Raw genomic sequence first — 17,135 nt, forward strand, 5'->3', positions numbered from 1 at the left:
TTGCTTTGTTTCATTCATTTAAAAGAAAATAGACAAAATGAAAGAAAACATAAAGAAAACAAAAAGCAAAACAGTGTCTTCAGGCCTTCCCTGCCTTTCAACTTGTGAAAATAAATTGTACTCTTGGCCCCTGGGCCTCCCCTTCATCTTACACCATGTGTAGGTTTAAATTGGTCCAAATGGGGCAGGAACAATTCCCAATTGCTCCTGCCCTGCCACTGCTTTATTTGAAAATGGTGCCAGCTGGTGCCATTTAGCATTTCTGCCATACAACACAATGGTGCCAGCCTCTTGGTTGGCCCAGCACCATTTTATCATGTAGCAGAAATTCAAAATGATGCCGGCTCCGGTCGGCCGGTGCCAAATATAGCAGCGGTGGGGCGGGAGCTACTAGGGATCATTTCTGCCCCATTTGGACCAATTTAAACACACAGATGGAGTAAGAGATGTTGGTAGGTCGGGGGTGGGGTGGGGGCGAGAGACTAATTTTATTATTTTTTTAGTTTGGCAGTGGGGGGATTCCTTTGAAAGTGAAACAAAACATGAACAAATTTTCATTCAGTTTTCTTACATTTCTTTTTGAAAATGAGACGAAAATGGAAATTTAATGTAAAATGGATAGAAAGAGAAAAGATAATTGGGCGGATTTTCAAAGCCCTGCTCGCGTAAATCCGCCTGGATTTACGCGAGCAGGGCCCTTGCGCGCCGGCGCACCTATTTTGCATAGGCCGCCGGCGCGCGCAGAGCCCCGGGACACGCGTAAGTCCCGGGGTTTTTAGAAGGGAGCGTGTCGGGTGCGGGGCCGAACGATGCGGCGTTTTGGGGGCGGGACGCAGCGTTTCGGGGGTGGGCCCGGGGGCGTGGTTTCGGCCCGGGGCGTTCCGGGGCGTGGCCACGCCCTCCAGAACCGCCCCCGGGTCGGGTCTCGGCGCGCCAGCAAAATGGCCTCCGCTCCCTCCTCGAGCGTGCCCGCCCTGATTCGTTTGACTGCCGGCGCATTAGAAGAGCCGCGCGATCCAGAGCTCTGCCCCAAAATCGGCCTCTGCAAGGGCCCCTCGCCCCTGGAAAGACAGTGGGAGCAGAGACCCTCACGTGAGAGCCGGCCCCCCGACTCTCCACAAGCTGCACAAGTTGTGCCACGCGGCATGAAGACGCGCGAAAAAAGTAGCTTACAGCCGGGTGAAAAGAATCCACTCTCTCCGTAGGCCCAGGAGATCACAGCAGGCGTAAGAGCTGTGAAGGTAAAAAATGTGTAGTGCACAAAACCCTTGCTAAGTGCCTGTATTATTTTTATTTATTTATTTATTTATTTATTTATTTTCAGTCACTGACAGGGGAAAAATAGCTACAGCCACCCGAGGAATAACTTCTCTGGTGTATTAGGATAGACAGGGATAACTCTGGCCAGAGGAATTATCCTTCTCTGGTGCAAGGTAAAGGGGAGAGAGTGACCGGCCCACCGGTAAATGCTCTCCCAACTCACTGGGTAAGCTAAAAGCTAGAAGTCTCCGGGTATGAAGGCTTAAGGGCAATGCCCTGCCTTGCCTGCCTTAAGAGATTTTCCAATATATATTAAATAACTCTTACTATTCTCTTTTTTTTGTTAGTTGATCTAGTCAAAAGTTAATAGACAATAGTCAAACAACCAAACCTGGTCATGAAAAACATATATAATCTGTAAATTTAACAAGGATCAGGACCACAGGTCATGCCTCTGCATCTGCTGGAGTAAGAGAGATACTGAAGGATCGCAGGTGGCACACCAGTATATCTAGGGGGTGCCTTTTCAGTTTTTTCTCTGACTCCATCTGCTGGAAGGGAGGCATAACCCAGCAGTCTGGACTGATCCTGGTATGTACAGGGAACATTGTTTGCTTTTTTGACTGCTGCAGCACACTGAGCCGACAATTTCAATGTATTATCCACTATGATGCCTAGATCTCTTTCCTGGGTGGTAGCTCCTAATATGGAACCTAACATTGTGTAACTATAGCATGGGCTATTTTTCCCTATATGCATCACCTTGCACTTATCCACATAAATTTCATCTGCCATTTGGATGCCCAATTTTCCAGTCTCACAAGGTCATCCTGCAGTTATCACAATCTGCTTGTGATTTAACTACTCTGAATAATTTTGTATCATCTGCAAATTTGATTACCTCACTCGTCGTATTTCTTTTCAGATCATTTATAAATATATTGAAAAGCACGGGTCCCAGTACAGATCCCTGAGGCACTCCACTGCCTACCCCTTTCCACTGAGAAAATTGTCCATTTAATCCTACTCCATGTTTCCTGTCTTTTAACCAGTTTGTAACCCATTCAGTGCAAAGATCTGCTTCCAAATCTCCTACTTTTATGCACCTAATTGCAAAACTAGGACTGGGTTACCACCCACTTATGGGTCAACAGCTATGTCAGTGCTACAGTCCAGGAATCTCTTGACTGCATGAACATAGTTTGGTTCTTCTTGCCATCACGCTATGTGGGGTTCACAAGCTGTATATTTAGCTATCATGCATACAAGTGTATCTTGTAGTTACTTCCTCTTTTGGGCACTGTAATATCTTTCTAAATGTCTACTTTTTATGTCACTGCAGTATCTTCTTAGAGGTCCATATTCAAAAGCCATTTAGAGGGATAACTCAAAAGTTATCCGTCTAAATAGCACAATTGGCATATTTAGCCACTCGTCCGGTCATAGTTTAGCCAAAGAAAAAAGGGGTGTTTTAGCGGTGTTCCAGGGAGGGATTGATTTATCTGGCTAACTTAGCCATTTGTCGCAGAGTAGCGTAGCACCGGTAGAAATGCCGGGCCAGGAAAGTGGTATGAGGCTACCGTGATGTGGGAGAAGACCTGCTACAAAGGAAGGTACAGGGGCGGGCGGGCATAAAAGGTAAAAAGATTGGGGTGAGCAGCAGGGGAGTGGGTTTGGAGACTACGCATTTAAAAAAACAACACAAAAGGGGAAGCGGGAGTAGGGGGTCAGGGAGGGGGGACTTCTGGCCAAAATAATTATTTCTAAACTTTGAAATGGGCCGTTTTGGTTTGGGGGCAGCAATTTTGGTCCCATAGGGCCTTTGAAACTCAGATGGGAGGGAGGTGGGGGACAGGTTTGGGCCTGGGGGGCCTGCGATGTATATGTGTGTTTTTTGTTTTTTTACAACAGGAATGTAACTTAACCACTATATTCTTTAGAATGTAGCCGGTGAACTGTGAAGTTATCCAGTTAATCATAGCCAAATAACTTTGTACATAACTGGCGATATTCAAAAAAGTATCTGGGTATGTTTAAGTTATCCGGCTACGGTTAGATAACTTTAAGTGGGGATGATATTCAGTGAATAGTTTACCACACTGAATATCCAGGACAAGTTATTTGGTTAACTTTGTCTGGATAACTTGTCCACTAAAAAGCCAACTGAATATTGGCCGCCTAATGTCTTTTCTAAATGTAAGGGAAGCATTCCAGTTATCTTCTTATTTTAAGGAGACGCGTTTCTTTCTTGTTAAATACTTGAAAGTGATGCATTTGAAGTATAATGTATGTTCTCAGAATATTTTCTGTCTTTTAACTGAACATATTATAGGACAGTATATATTTTAAGCTATGGAAAAGTCTCTTTCTGCCTATCTTGTCATGCATTCTACTATGGACGGCTCTTCCCTCTTTTCTGGGACTTCAGAGTTCTGGGCAGAAGGCAAGTTCTGGGCACACAGCCAGGGATGATATACTTCTCTTTGGAAGGTGTACTTCCTGAGACTAACTTTCTTATCTTGATAGAAGCAGATGTAGTGCTGTGAGCTTGCTGCTGTTTAACTATCACATGGCTGTCTAGCTAGGAGTTCTGAAATTGTAACAAAGATAGTGTCAGCCATCTTTTCTGTCAGGGGAAAATGCCTCTCTAATATCTTAAGATCATAAATGCAGTTTCATATGTCTAAAAACCTATTTTATGTCTAATATTCCTATATGAATTCTAATGTTAGCAAAGTTTATTTTTGCAATCTTGCTGTTTCTTGCTAAATAAAACAATGAGTAATAGCATTTTATTATATCTAGGCAAGCAATGTTTATATGTGTGGTCCTTTGCAGTGATTCATTGTGATCCATTTTACGTAGTGGCAACCTGAGCCTCTCTATCCTTTTTTCCCTAATTCCTAACTTCAATACAAGACGATTGAGAGGAGACATGACAGAGGTTTACAAGAGCATGAATGGAAAAGAACAAACCATAAGCAAGCAGTTGTTTATGCAGTCCCTCCATGTTGAAGCAACTTTCTGTATAGTTCGTTGTCTCTACTGATGCAGCTGTGTAGTGAAACACAGATGTGTCTGGGAATGAACAATTTTTTTGAATCTTTGTATTTCACTTGGACTGCCTTCTTAAATAAACGTACCTGCACGATTCTCAGTTTGTGGATTACACATGCTTTTTCTATGAATCCCACCTCACTCTTGTGGATTATGCAAACATTAGTAGGATCAGGAACCATTCAGTGGAATTGTATGCTAGCAGTTTTACGACAAACACAACAAAGTATTTCTTTAATCAGCATGTAGTTACATTCTGGAACCAGCTGCTGCCAGATGTAATCATAGCATGCAGTATAGTGGAGTTCAAGAGAGGTCTGGATAAATGGATATTAGAGATTGGTTGGAGGCTAAGTGGCTTCACACTTTTATAAATCTATAAGGAACATTTAGCTGAACTCTGGTTTTCATCTGTTGACTCTGGGGCCATTGCTGGAGACAGATACTGGGCTAATAGACCATTGGTCTGACCCAACATGGCCATTTTAATACTTTTATAAGCACCATAGAACAATACAAATAGCAAGAGCAAGCATGGCAGTATTAGACTCACACAGTACAAACAGGACAGAACAAGGCTCTAAATAGGACATAAAGTTCAAGGAACTTGGGGAACTATGAAGAATTAAGGAACTTCAGGTACATGGAAATGAGAGCTCAGGGGGCTAGAAAACCTGTAAGAACTCAGGGGTAGAAAAGTCATGACTGTAAGAGGTCAGAGGGTTGTGCTGGCCTGGTGGCTCAGTGGCAATGCTATGCAATGTCATGCAGAAGGTCCTTAGCTCAATCCCTGGGTTAGGGTTTCTGCTCCCTGGGTTGGCTGGGGATTAGGTGTGAAACCTAGTAGCAATGTGCATTCACTTGAAATGAAATAGGCAATGTCAGTGACATTACATTTTCAAAATTTCATTGGTTTTCCTTTTGCTTGTTTTGGAAAAAAGCTGAAAAACAAAATATCCTCTGCCGTTGCTTCAGAGCTCACCAGGGCTGACTGAAATCTTCTCCGGCGCCTACCTGAGGCATCCCTATAGTCTCCCTGGGCCTACCCAGGGCTTCACCCAAAAACCTGCCAGGTCCCAGGACCTTCCTGAGCCCCTCTGATCCGCCACCAAAACAAAATTGCTGGGGCCTGGGATCCTTTGATTCACGTCTCCTGAAAAAAGGGTCTAGGGTCCACCCTGGCCCTCATTTACCACTTTCATGGGACCCTATTAATAAGTGAGTAACACCTATGTTTTCTGGGAAGACAGACTAGATATTATTTTGTTGTTTTCTTGGAGATAATTGAACTCTAATATCTTGCTGCTAAGAGACAGAGCGATTTTTTTTATTGCCCTGGCTGTTATGGTGCTATCTCTGCTGCTGAAGCCTGTGATTCATTGCTTTGTTTATTTTACTGCTGATTCCCCAGAAGAGTAAATACATGTTTGCAAGTTGGAGTCACCAAACTCTCTGTGTGGACTTGAGTTATTGAATTCCAGGATGTGGGTTTGAGATTCAGAGTCTAACAAGAAAGGATTGAAGAGTATGGACAGATTTTTACATGGGAGGAGGGGGCAGGTAAAGTTCAATGATGAGAGATTAGGCATGTTTTTACTGGTTCCCTGTCCATCATGAGATTTTTATTCCATCATTTACTCTGAGCCCTGTCCATTTCATCAGCTACTCAACCATCTTTTGAACCCAAAGACCAGGTACCAGGAGAGGAACCATTGGCGCCAGAACTCTTGTATTTTATGTGGCCCTGCTGCAGGACACCTGGCACTCTATAAAGTACGTTAAGATCTACCTTATAAAAAGGGCCAGGATTCACTTTCTCAGATGAACGGGAGAAGTTACAACTTCTAACTGAGGCAGTTCTTGATTGAAGATAGATGGTGCCAGGTAATCATGTTGCTAAGCCCTTTCTTTTTGTCCCTTCTTCAGCCTTGTTTCACAGATACTTTTCTGCTTCAGCACTCTGGCACTGCTTTCAAATTCTTTGCCATTTCAGTAGTTCCTCTCCTTCTTCTTCTTGTTCTTTTGCCACTCTATCACTCTGTTTCTGCTATTCTGGGTGCTCTTTACTTTTTTTGGGCCTTGAAATTTCCTCCTGTTCCTTTGGGTTTCACAAGCAGCATCTATTGAGCTATGGTACTTTAAGCCTTCATTTGCAGCTATCTGTATTTATTTTCCCCTCTTACCTCTGATTCATCTTCCAAGCTAGCCCAATCATTGCGGCAACATTCCTCAGCCAAAGGCCACAGGAAACTGGTGTACGAGTATCACAGATCTGGCCACTAGGTGTCAACATTGTGCAATGGCAGAGACTTCCTCCCTCAGTGTGTTGTGATTGCTGTAAGCTAGCTTGAGGAACAAATGCCAGATTTAGGAACTGAATCCAGGTTTCCTGCCTGGCAGTGCACACCACTGCCACTGAGCCACCATTCCAGCCCAGCTGGTATTTTCGTCACATTGCAGGACTGTGATAGGTCAGAGCCTTGCAATTGCGTACCCAGCAATGCCTTAGCAAAAGCACCTTTGTGGCCTTCCATGTACACATTACTTCTTTCCTGTGAAGCCTAGGGTGCAAATTGAGGGCCCAGAATGCAGATCTCCCAGAGACAGCTGGGAGGGAAGGTTTGTGGGGCCTACACTGATACCAACAACTGCTAGATTAACTGAAACAATGCATTTCTACAGTCCACATAAAAGCATTCACAAGTGTCAAAAAGAAATCATCCTTAGCAATTCGAGCTAAAACTACCTGAAAGAAATGCCCCTCAGGGCAAAGTATGTGACTTGAGACAGTGTTTACTAAAGCTCTTGTGAGCTGAGTATGCTTTCAAGCAAAACCTTCACTAAGATGTTTGGATTTTAAGGATTATTTGTTCTTAGCACCTGTAAGTACTCTATGCACATTAGGGAATTTTATTGCCCAAATAATCCATTTTTAGTATAAAAAATATTTATTTCCTTGAAGAATGTTTTATATGAGGCTCGGTGCACTTTAGGGGAGTGAGGTAATATTGACATTGCCACACTTCCTAGAACATTTCAAGTGGTTGCCAATGCCCATGCATCTGGGGTGTGCAGAAAATTCAAGCAGTAGTGGAGTTTACAACACAAGTCATAAAGAAGTAGATAATCAAACTACCCACAACCTGGCAAACTCCGCAGGTAGTTTTTAATCCATGGGGGTGGCAATAATCAAAACAAAACTATGTGGATTGTTTTGCTTTGATCATTACTCCCTGAAAAGTACACACCTACATTTGTGGCTGCTTTATATGTAGTACTTTTTAAGGCAAACCTATGCACTTAGTTTTGTATATCCAAAACTTACATGCACAGTTGCTGTCCCTGACCTAACTCTAACCCCAGAAAACATACAAACCTACAGAGGTATAAGAACAGCATTTTACTTGTGGACATGGCTATGGAATGGAGAAGTAGCCTAGTGGTTAGAGTGGTGGGCTACAAATCAGAAGACCAGTGTTCAAGTCCCGCTGTTGCTCCTTACAAAGTCATTTTACCCTCCATTGCCTCAGGTACAAACTTGGATTGTAAACCCTCTGGGATAGGGAAATACATTACCTGAATGTAATCCACTTTGAAGTGCTGTGAACAGTGGAATATAGATCTTTTAAGAACATAAGAAAATGCCATACTGGGTCAGACCAAGGGTCCATCAAGCCCAGCATCCTGTTTCCAACAGTGGCCAATCCAGGCCATAAGAACCTGGCAAGTACCCAAAGAACCTGGCAAGTTTCCCTCCAAGTATTTAATATTATAACAACCTACATAGCAGTAAAGTCTTCATGCTTACGGAGTATTTTCGAAATGAACTTGTGTGCAGAAGCTGGCTTTGAAAATCCTCGGGTAATAAGCCAAGTACAATCATAAATTACCTCACACAGGACACCTGCTCCAAGTGGGCTTAACTTGTGCTGGATATCATAAGGGCATACTTTTAAAAATCAAAGTATGTGCATAACATAGTAAATGATGGCAGATAAAGACCCAACTGGTTCATCTAGTCTGCCCAGCAAATTCTTAAGAGTATAACTGTCACTCCGTGCAGGTTACCCTCATTCAGAAATACCACATCTAAAGTTATCCTAAATCTACCCCTTTTTCTTCATTTCTATGCCATTCTGGATTCCATTACCTTTCTTGTCTTCACCACCTCTTTCGAGAGGGCATTCCATGCATCCATTACTCTTTCCCTGAAGAAATATTTCCTGACGTTCTTCCCTCTTGGCAGTTTAGATCTATAGCTTCGTTTCCATCAGAAAAGGTTGGTTCTTGTACATCATTTATACCCTGTCTTTCCTTTCTTCCAGGGTATACATATTTAATTTCTCCAGTCTCACCTCACAAGTCTTTTGTTTCAAAACTCAGCACTATTTTTGTTGACTTTCTCTGGATAGCTTCCATTCTATCTCTATCCAATTTGAGATACAGTCTCCAGAACTGAACACTATACCAGATGAAGTCTCACCAAGAACCTGTAGAGGGGTATCACTTATCTACAGTACCAGAAGATTGGAAGGTTGCCAACATAATGCCAATTTTTAGAAAGGTCTCCAGGAGTGATCTAAGAAACTACATACTAGTGAGCCTGACATTAGTGATGATATAAACTATCATAAAGAACAAAATTACTGACAGATAATCATAATTTAATGGGGCAAAGCCAACATGGATTTAGCCAAGGGAAGTCTTGCCCCACCAATCCGCTGAAGGAGTAAATAAACATGCAGATAAAGGTGAGTAAGTTGATTTAGTATATCTGGATTCCAGAAAGCGCTTGACAATGTCCCCCATGAGATGCTTCTGAGAAAATTAAAAAACCATAAGCTAGGAAGCAATGTCTTATTATGGATTGGGAACTGCTTAAAAGAGAGAAAACAGAGAGTAGGGCCTAAATGGTCAATTTTCTTAATTGAGAAAGGTGAATAGTGGAGTATTCTAGGGATCTGTTCTGGGACCGCCGTTTTTAACAGATTTATTAATGACCTGGAAATGGGAACAGCAAGTGAAGTGTTCAGATTTGCAGATGACACAAAATTATTCAAAGTTGATAAATCACAAGAAAATTGTGATAAATTGCAAGAAGACCTTGCAAGACTGATGACTGGGCATGCAAATGGCAGATGACATTTAATGTGGACAACTGCAAAGTGATGCACATAGGAAAGAGCAATCTAAATTCTAGTTACATATTAGGAATCACCACTCAGGAAAACATTCTAGGCGTCATCATGGATAATATGTTGAAATCCTCTGCTCAGTGTGCAGTGGCAGCCAAGATAGCAAATAGAATGCTAGGAATTATTAGGAAAAGAATGGAGAATAAAATATACCTCTGAATTACTCCATGGTGCGAGGTACTTGTGACCTGGATTGGCTAATTTTGGAAACAGGATACTGGGCTTCATGTACTTTTAGTCTGACCCAGTATGGCAAATCTTGTTCATATGTTCCTACTGGTTATGCCTCTCTATGCATCCCAGTAGAAATACCATTAAGGTGAATACCAGTAATGTATACAATAGCAAATCAACCTGGAAAAGCACTTGAATAATCAAATCATACAATGTTGTGTGTGTTCATGACCTTCATATATTAGCAATCGCTGATTATATCCATTTGTCAGAGTGACTGACGTTTGATTTCAAGGCATCATGTGATTATAATCATTGGTCATGCACACCAGTTTTTGCTTTTTTTTTAAATGTTTACTACAGATAAACCACTTATCTGTCAGAAGAGAATATCTTTTTCTGTACTCTTCAATAATAGCTCAAGACTGTGGCAGTGTTTTGATTATCTGCACAAGGGGCACAAAGAGAAACTAATGTTAATAACATTGTGCTTAGTTGCAATTCAGATGCAACACCAAAGGAAGCAATTGTAGAAGCATATAGCATGCAACCAAATTGAAGCAAATTAAAGTACACTCATAAGTAAACCATGTATTTTACTCTATAATAGATTAATTGTTTGATATGTTCCATGTAAACCGCCATCCCGGCGATAGTTATCCTGTTACCTGTGAACCGGAGTGATATGTATTGTATACAGGAACTTCCGGTATATAAAAACCAAAAATAAATAAATAAATAAATAAGAAGACACTCATATGTATAAAGTATTGCTGCAATATCATTTGTACAGTTCTTCACTTCTAACATCAATCCTACGTGAAACAATCTTGATGGATCTTATCAGTCTCTCTGCTCCTATTAGCCATCCATGAGTATAGAGGCCATTTTTAAAAGGAAAAAAAGGTGAGAGTGCATTAGCTGTTTTCGCAATGATAGCATAAGCATTCATACATTGGCAGGATTGGTTATGAAACATATCAAACTGTATGTGCACAGAATGATTATAAAGTGTACCAGTCTATAGTTTCATTTAGTCCATCTGGAAAGAACGTGCTCAATTAAAAAATATGACGTTGCTCCCAGTGGTTAAGATTCGTTGAGACATTACCGCCCTGTGGAGGTTCCTGTATTACTTGCAGTACTGACCATTGTAAATCTGTAAATTTATGGGAAAACTATATACAATGCTTGACCAAAGGTGCAATAAGTGTATGGCTATGATGTTTGATCAGTTGCATGTGAATAGCCAGACTGGTGCGACCTATGTATATTAAAGAATAAGGAACCTGTATGACATAGATGACATTCTTTGGGTTGAAATCAGAATAGGATTTGTGATGAATGTAGAACCTTGTATTTTAGGTTCCTTTGTAATGTTTAGATCAGACTATTTTTTTTCGAATAACATTTCCCCTTATACACACATGTCATTAGTCAAACCGAGATCACGGTGGAATCCACCGGGCCCCCTGGACCCTCATCTACAGATTTTTAGAGATTTAGTACTGCAGGATCTCCAACAAATGGAAGAGCACCCTCACAAAACCTTTTACAATCTCACCTCTATTGAGAGAGAAGCACTACGTTCCCTATCAGATGATTCAAGAATTACATTCACACCAGTGGACACAGTAGTTGTTATGGACATTAACAATTATATCAGGGAGATGGAGAGACAACTCAGTGATGACAGTTACTATGAACTCTTACTAAGTGATCCTCGGCTAATTTGACTATTAGGATATCAGAGTTATTATACCATGCTACAGATTGGGGATTTCTTAAATCCAAAGAGGTAAACTTTTTAGAAAGTGAATCACCCCAGGTGTTCTAAAGGTGCACAAAACAGTAAATAATCCTCTTTGTCGTCCCATTGTATCTGCTAATGGCTCTGTTCTAGAACCTCTAGCCATTTTTTGGACAGCTTTCTCCAGCCAGAAGTGAAAACGTCCAAGACACTTGTCATATATTGCATAATTACAAGATGTGAGTGTGTCCTCATTACAGTTCTTTTTCGTTAACATGGATGCAGAATTTAGATACATCCACATAAAGACAAACGTTACTTTCTAACCTCTGTGCAATATTGCTCACAAAGATGTTGAAAAGAACAGTTCCCAGAACGGATTCTTGAGGTTCTCCACATCATCATTCTCTCTTCAGAATAGGTTCCATTTACCATTGCCTGCTGTCATCTGGTCAGTCAACCAATTTGTAATTCATTCCACTGCTTTGGGATTCACTCCCAGGCTTCTCATTTTATTCATGAGCCTCCTATGCAGGACTGTATCAAAAACATATGTCTCAGCTTCACACCAACTCCGCCCCCTAGAATGCCTCTCCTCAGTTTGCATAAAAGTACAAGTGAAACCAGGTTATGTGCATACTTTTATGCTCACTGGTTCTGGACCAATTTTAGAACAAACATTTATATGCTTAAAACCAGGTTTTATGCATATCAATGGCTTTGAAAATTACAAGGGGGGATGCAAGATGACATTTTGAGGAAGTCATGCAATAGTTGGACTTCACCATGGTGTTTCAATTTTTCCTCTTTTTACAAGGTGTGAACTCTTGGACCAAGGTGGAGAAGCCCTGCATGTCCCCAAGATTGGCTGGTGGTGATGGCTGAGGCAGAGGCTCAACTGGAGTTTCACCTATACCAGTCCTTGTTCCCCTTGGGATGAGCCCTTGGGTGCCTGGGCCGGCAGGTCTTAGGTGCGGGTCTCTGCTGATGAGATGAGGATCCATTGGGTTGATAGAGTTGCAGGCCAGGGTCTATCATACAGGAAATGCAAGCAAAGTCAGAGTCTGGCAGCAGTCGGTGGCAGTTGGAGTACTATCAGTGTCAGAGTCCAGGCCAAGGTCAACACCAGAAATCTTTCCAAAAGGGAACAAGGAGCAGAAAGAGGATAGAGAGGCAAGGAATAGCACAAGCAGGAGGGGAGACACTGAGGACTGATCATGAAGAAGACTGACCACGAAGAAAACAAGAACTCAGGAATACAGATCAGACTGCCAACACAGGAACCAGGAATGGAAATCAGGAACTCAGGGACATGGACCAGGAACACAAAGCCAGGAACAGGAACTTGCTGAGGCAATGCACTACTTCAAAGAAGTTGACCTATTGCCGAGGCAAGGAAGTGCTGCTAAAGTGGCCTTAAATAGGCAGGGGCTCCCGACATCATCAGGAGGCGTTGTGGGGTTTTTCCCGCTGCAGGCCCTTTAAATTGGAGCTATTTGGGTGTATGCGCACCTAGAGGAAGCCCCTGCTGGAGTCGGTGGCGTCTTCCTGTGGTGTGCTTTAGGCCTGGTCAGATGCTGCAGATGGCTGCGCGGGCTACTGGGGGGCCTGTCGCAGCGTTGGAAGAGTTTGATTGCTGATTGGGGCTGGAGGTAAGAAGGAGCGCTGAGTGCAAAAGTGTCTTTTGGTTTTCATAAGATAAGAGACTCTATAATGCGCCTGTATTTCCGTAAGAAAAGAAACTTGTTTCTAGGGAGTAACATTTGGTTTTTTTATAGACCTAGCTAAGAAGACACAAGATCGTAGAAAGAAGTTTTTGGAAATGTCACCAGAGGTTTCGTTTTTGGGAGCATTTTTTCTGAATTGTTGCCCTTGTAAATGTGTTTTCATCCTACAGAATATATATTATACCTTCATTGAACTTCACAGTTACATTTTTTTTTTCTTGGATGCAAAAAGGCAGGCAGCTTAGGTGATGCCACTAATAGCTGTGGCTAGTGGATCTATCCATTGTCTCATGTTATTTAGATAGCAGTTGTGAGCTAATGTTTATCTTTTTTCCTTTTCCCTAAAGACCATTTTCTCATTGCCTGTGGTTACGTTTTCCTTTTCACTTAGTGGGCTATTTATAGACTGGTTGTATTATTTATTTTGAGTCTGTTTATTGCTTGTGTGTTATTTCATATCAACGGTCTTTCTCAGATTTATCTTGGTGTAATTTTTGTGAAATGTATTTAAAAAAAGAAGTAAAAAGAAAAAAAAGAATTACCCTCATTATGTCCTGTGCAGGTAAGTGATTTCATTAGTCACCAGCTTCTCCAGCTGTATACATATTGGGCCGGATTTTGAAAGGGTTACGCACGCCGGGCCTATTTTAAAAAGGCCCGGGACGCATGTAAGTCCCAGGGCTTGCAAAAAGGGGTGGGGTGGGGCAGTCTGGGGCAGGGTCAGGCTCCCAGCACAGCGGCCATATTTGCTGCTGTGCCCCAGGGCTGAAGTAAGTTTTGAGATAAAAAAAAAACAACAAAGTAAAAGGTAGGGGGGGAAAGGGCGGGTGAGGTAAGGGAAGGGAAGATGGGGTGGGAGGGCGGGGGGGTAGGAATGTTCCCTCCGAGGCCGCTCCAATTTCTGCTTATCTTTCTATATGTCTTGGATGTTTTTTAAATTTTTATTTTACTTGATTATTTTATATTATCTGATAGAGCGGTAGGGACTTTAAAACTGAATTAATTGGTGCGAGTGGACAGACTGCATAGGCTGTATGGTCTTTTCCTGCTGTCATATATCTATGTTTCATATTGTATCATTTGTTTTTATTGTTAAAATAATTATGTTTTATATTGCCTTGTGTCCTTGGAATAGGGAGATTAAAAATGTAATAAATAAATACACAGATATTCAATTGTATGTGGCCATGAGAGTAGATGATGGAAAGACCACTGAAAATCTAAATGCCTGTTTAGCAGCGATTTCAGAGCAGCCTGGGAGGGAACGGGGGCAGGCAGCACGGATCGACGCTCGCAAGGTGCACAATTGGACACCCCCTTGCGCGCGCCGACCCCCGATTTTATAACATGTGCGCACAAATAGCAACTCCCCTTGGCCCACTTTAGACCTATATCCATAACGGAAACAGAAAAAATGATAAAAAAAATCAACCCTGCTCGCCATGTCTTAGACTCCATTCCCACTCGAATCCTTAAGGAAATTGCTTATCCACTAGCCCCAACAATTGCAGCAATCGTCAACAAATCGCTAGAGGAAGGCGAACTACCTCCAATGCTAAAAATCGCTACAATCACACCTTTGTTAAAGAAAAAAACCTCAACCCAGATGACCTAAACAATTACCGCCCAATTTCTAACCTACCCTTCTTTGCCAAATTGACAGAGAAAGCTGTGCTGAAACAACTCAATGATCATTTAGATGATAATAAAATACTTTATCCCACCCAATTTGGTTTCAGGAAAAACTTCAGTACCGAAACCCTCTTACTCAACCTTTCCAATACCATATTAAGAGGACTCGACAACAAAAAAGGATACCTACTGATTCTTCTGGAGCTATCTGCAGCCTTCGACACTGTGGACCACAAATTGCTTATTTCTAGTCTTGAATCCATCGGGCTCACTGGAAAAACTCTCAGCTGGTTTTCATCCTTCCTCAAAAATAGATATTTTAAAGTCGCCTACAACAACATATTATCAAACGCCATCCCCCTCGAAACAGGTGTACCGCAAGGATCGGCACTTTCACCCATCTTATTTAACATTTACCTTACTCCTCTTTGCCATTTTTTATCCAGTCTTGGCATATTATATTACATGTACGCCGATGATATACAAATTCTTATCCCAATTTCCCCCTCATTAGAAGATACAATGTCTAGAGCAGCCTCTCTCCTGGACAGAATCAGAAACAGATTAATCCAACTTAAATTATGTTTAAATATGAACAAAACTGAATGCATACTCATCGCTAGAAAAAATTCCGGACCTATAACTATTCCACCCTTCCAATTTGACAATTCCATCATCCAACTTAAAGACAATGTTAAAGACTTAGGCATTTGGGTGGACAATGATCTAAATTATAAAAAACACATCTCTACAAGAACAAAAGAAGGATTCCACAAACTACAGGTAATCAAACACCTAAAACCACTGCTTCACCCCCATGACTTCAAAACAGTCCTTCAAGCCCTAATATTCTCCTGTTTAGACTACTGCAATTCTCTTCTGATTGGCCTACCCAAGTCATCCCTAAGACCATTACAGCTTCTTCAGAATGCCGCGGCCAGAATCTTAACGGGGAAAAGAAAATCTGAACACATCACTCCTGTTCTCAACCATCTACAATGGCTCACAATTGAGAAAAGAATCGAATTCAAAGTCCTCTCAATACTACAGAAAGCAATTTACAAAGCAGATTACACTGCTCTTGATGACGTCATACATATCCACCACTCCCTACGCACTACAAGAACAACTAGTAAAATACAACTTGTGATTCCATCTCTTCCTCTCGCCAAACTCTCTTCCACCAGAAATAGAGCCATTTCCATCATCGGCCCAAAATTATGGAACTCATTTCCTCAGCACTTCGCTGGTCAAGAAAACTCTAAATCTTTTAAAAAAGACCTAAAATCCTGGCTTCTAAGTCAATCTCATACTGACAGCTCGGACTTTTGATCTCATAACTATCAGTCTTCTGATTGGACAATTTTTCCTGCTTCCTAACTACAGATATCTCCTATTATCTAAGAACCCTGTTTTTTCAGTATACCTAACTTTTGGTATATCTTGTTTTGTTTTGACTAATTTCATATGTCAGTTTCTCAGTCTGTTTAATGTAATTTGTCAAATTTCAATGTAACTGGTTGTTATAATGTAAACCGGAGTGAAGGCAACTCTGCTATACCTCGGTATATAAAAAACGCTAAATAAAATAAAATATAAATAAATAAATAAATGTTATAAAATCGGGCGTACATGTGTGCGTGCCGGGTAGCGCGCGCACATGTACACCACGCGCACTCCTATTAAAATCTACCCCATTATGTATTTATTTACTTTTAGAACACACTTTATTGCTATTTGGGACATAGCATGTACATTGCCAGTTTATAAGATTGTTAGTCCACAAATTATTATTTAACACATGTTGATATACTACATTACATGCAGTAAATAAAGCAAGTATCCCAAGGAGAACAGAATTTTGCTAAAACACTCCCGATACAGTACACAAACATGTAGTATAACATCAGAAACCCCTCATGTCATCTAGCATCTAGTAGTGCATTTGCGGTTCTATTGCTCTATTAGAGACCCTAATTAATGTGGAAATCCTGAGTTCACTATATAAAAGGTCCCTATCATCTTTCCCAATTCCCTAAAACTTCTGGCATGGCCAACTATACTACATACTATATGCCCAGGCCACAGATAATTCAATTGTAAGAGCCAAAGCAGCTTGGAATAGCCTGGTCTTTAATTGCCTCGAAAAAGACAGCAAATCACAAATTGAGCTAATCTCATATGGGAGCCTTTTCCATAAATATGGTGCCACATAGAAGAAAACACTTTTCCTTGCTTCCTTAGATGATGGAATCATCAGCAATCAATCTTCTTGGTACCACAAGGCATGTTCAGGTATATATAGGTGCAGCCTCTCAATGAGATATACCAGGTTAAAGT

General features: G+C 41.4%; 1 protein-coding gene across 2 annotated transcripts in view; it reads left to right on the top strand.

The window, feature by feature from the left end:
• Positions 1-17,135, top strand: part of EVA1A (eva-1 homolog A, regulator of programmed cell death) — an 816,740-nt gene that overhangs the window by 351,768 nt on the left and 447,837 nt on the right. The window lies entirely within an intron of this gene.

Source organism: Rhinatrema bivittatum, chromosome 3, assembly GCF_901001135.1.
Source record: "Rhinatrema bivittatum chromosome 3, aRhiBiv1.1, whole genome shotgun sequence".
NCBI classification, from domain to species: Eukaryota; Metazoa; Chordata; class Amphibia; order Gymnophiona; family Rhinatrematidae; genus Rhinatrema; species Rhinatrema bivittatum.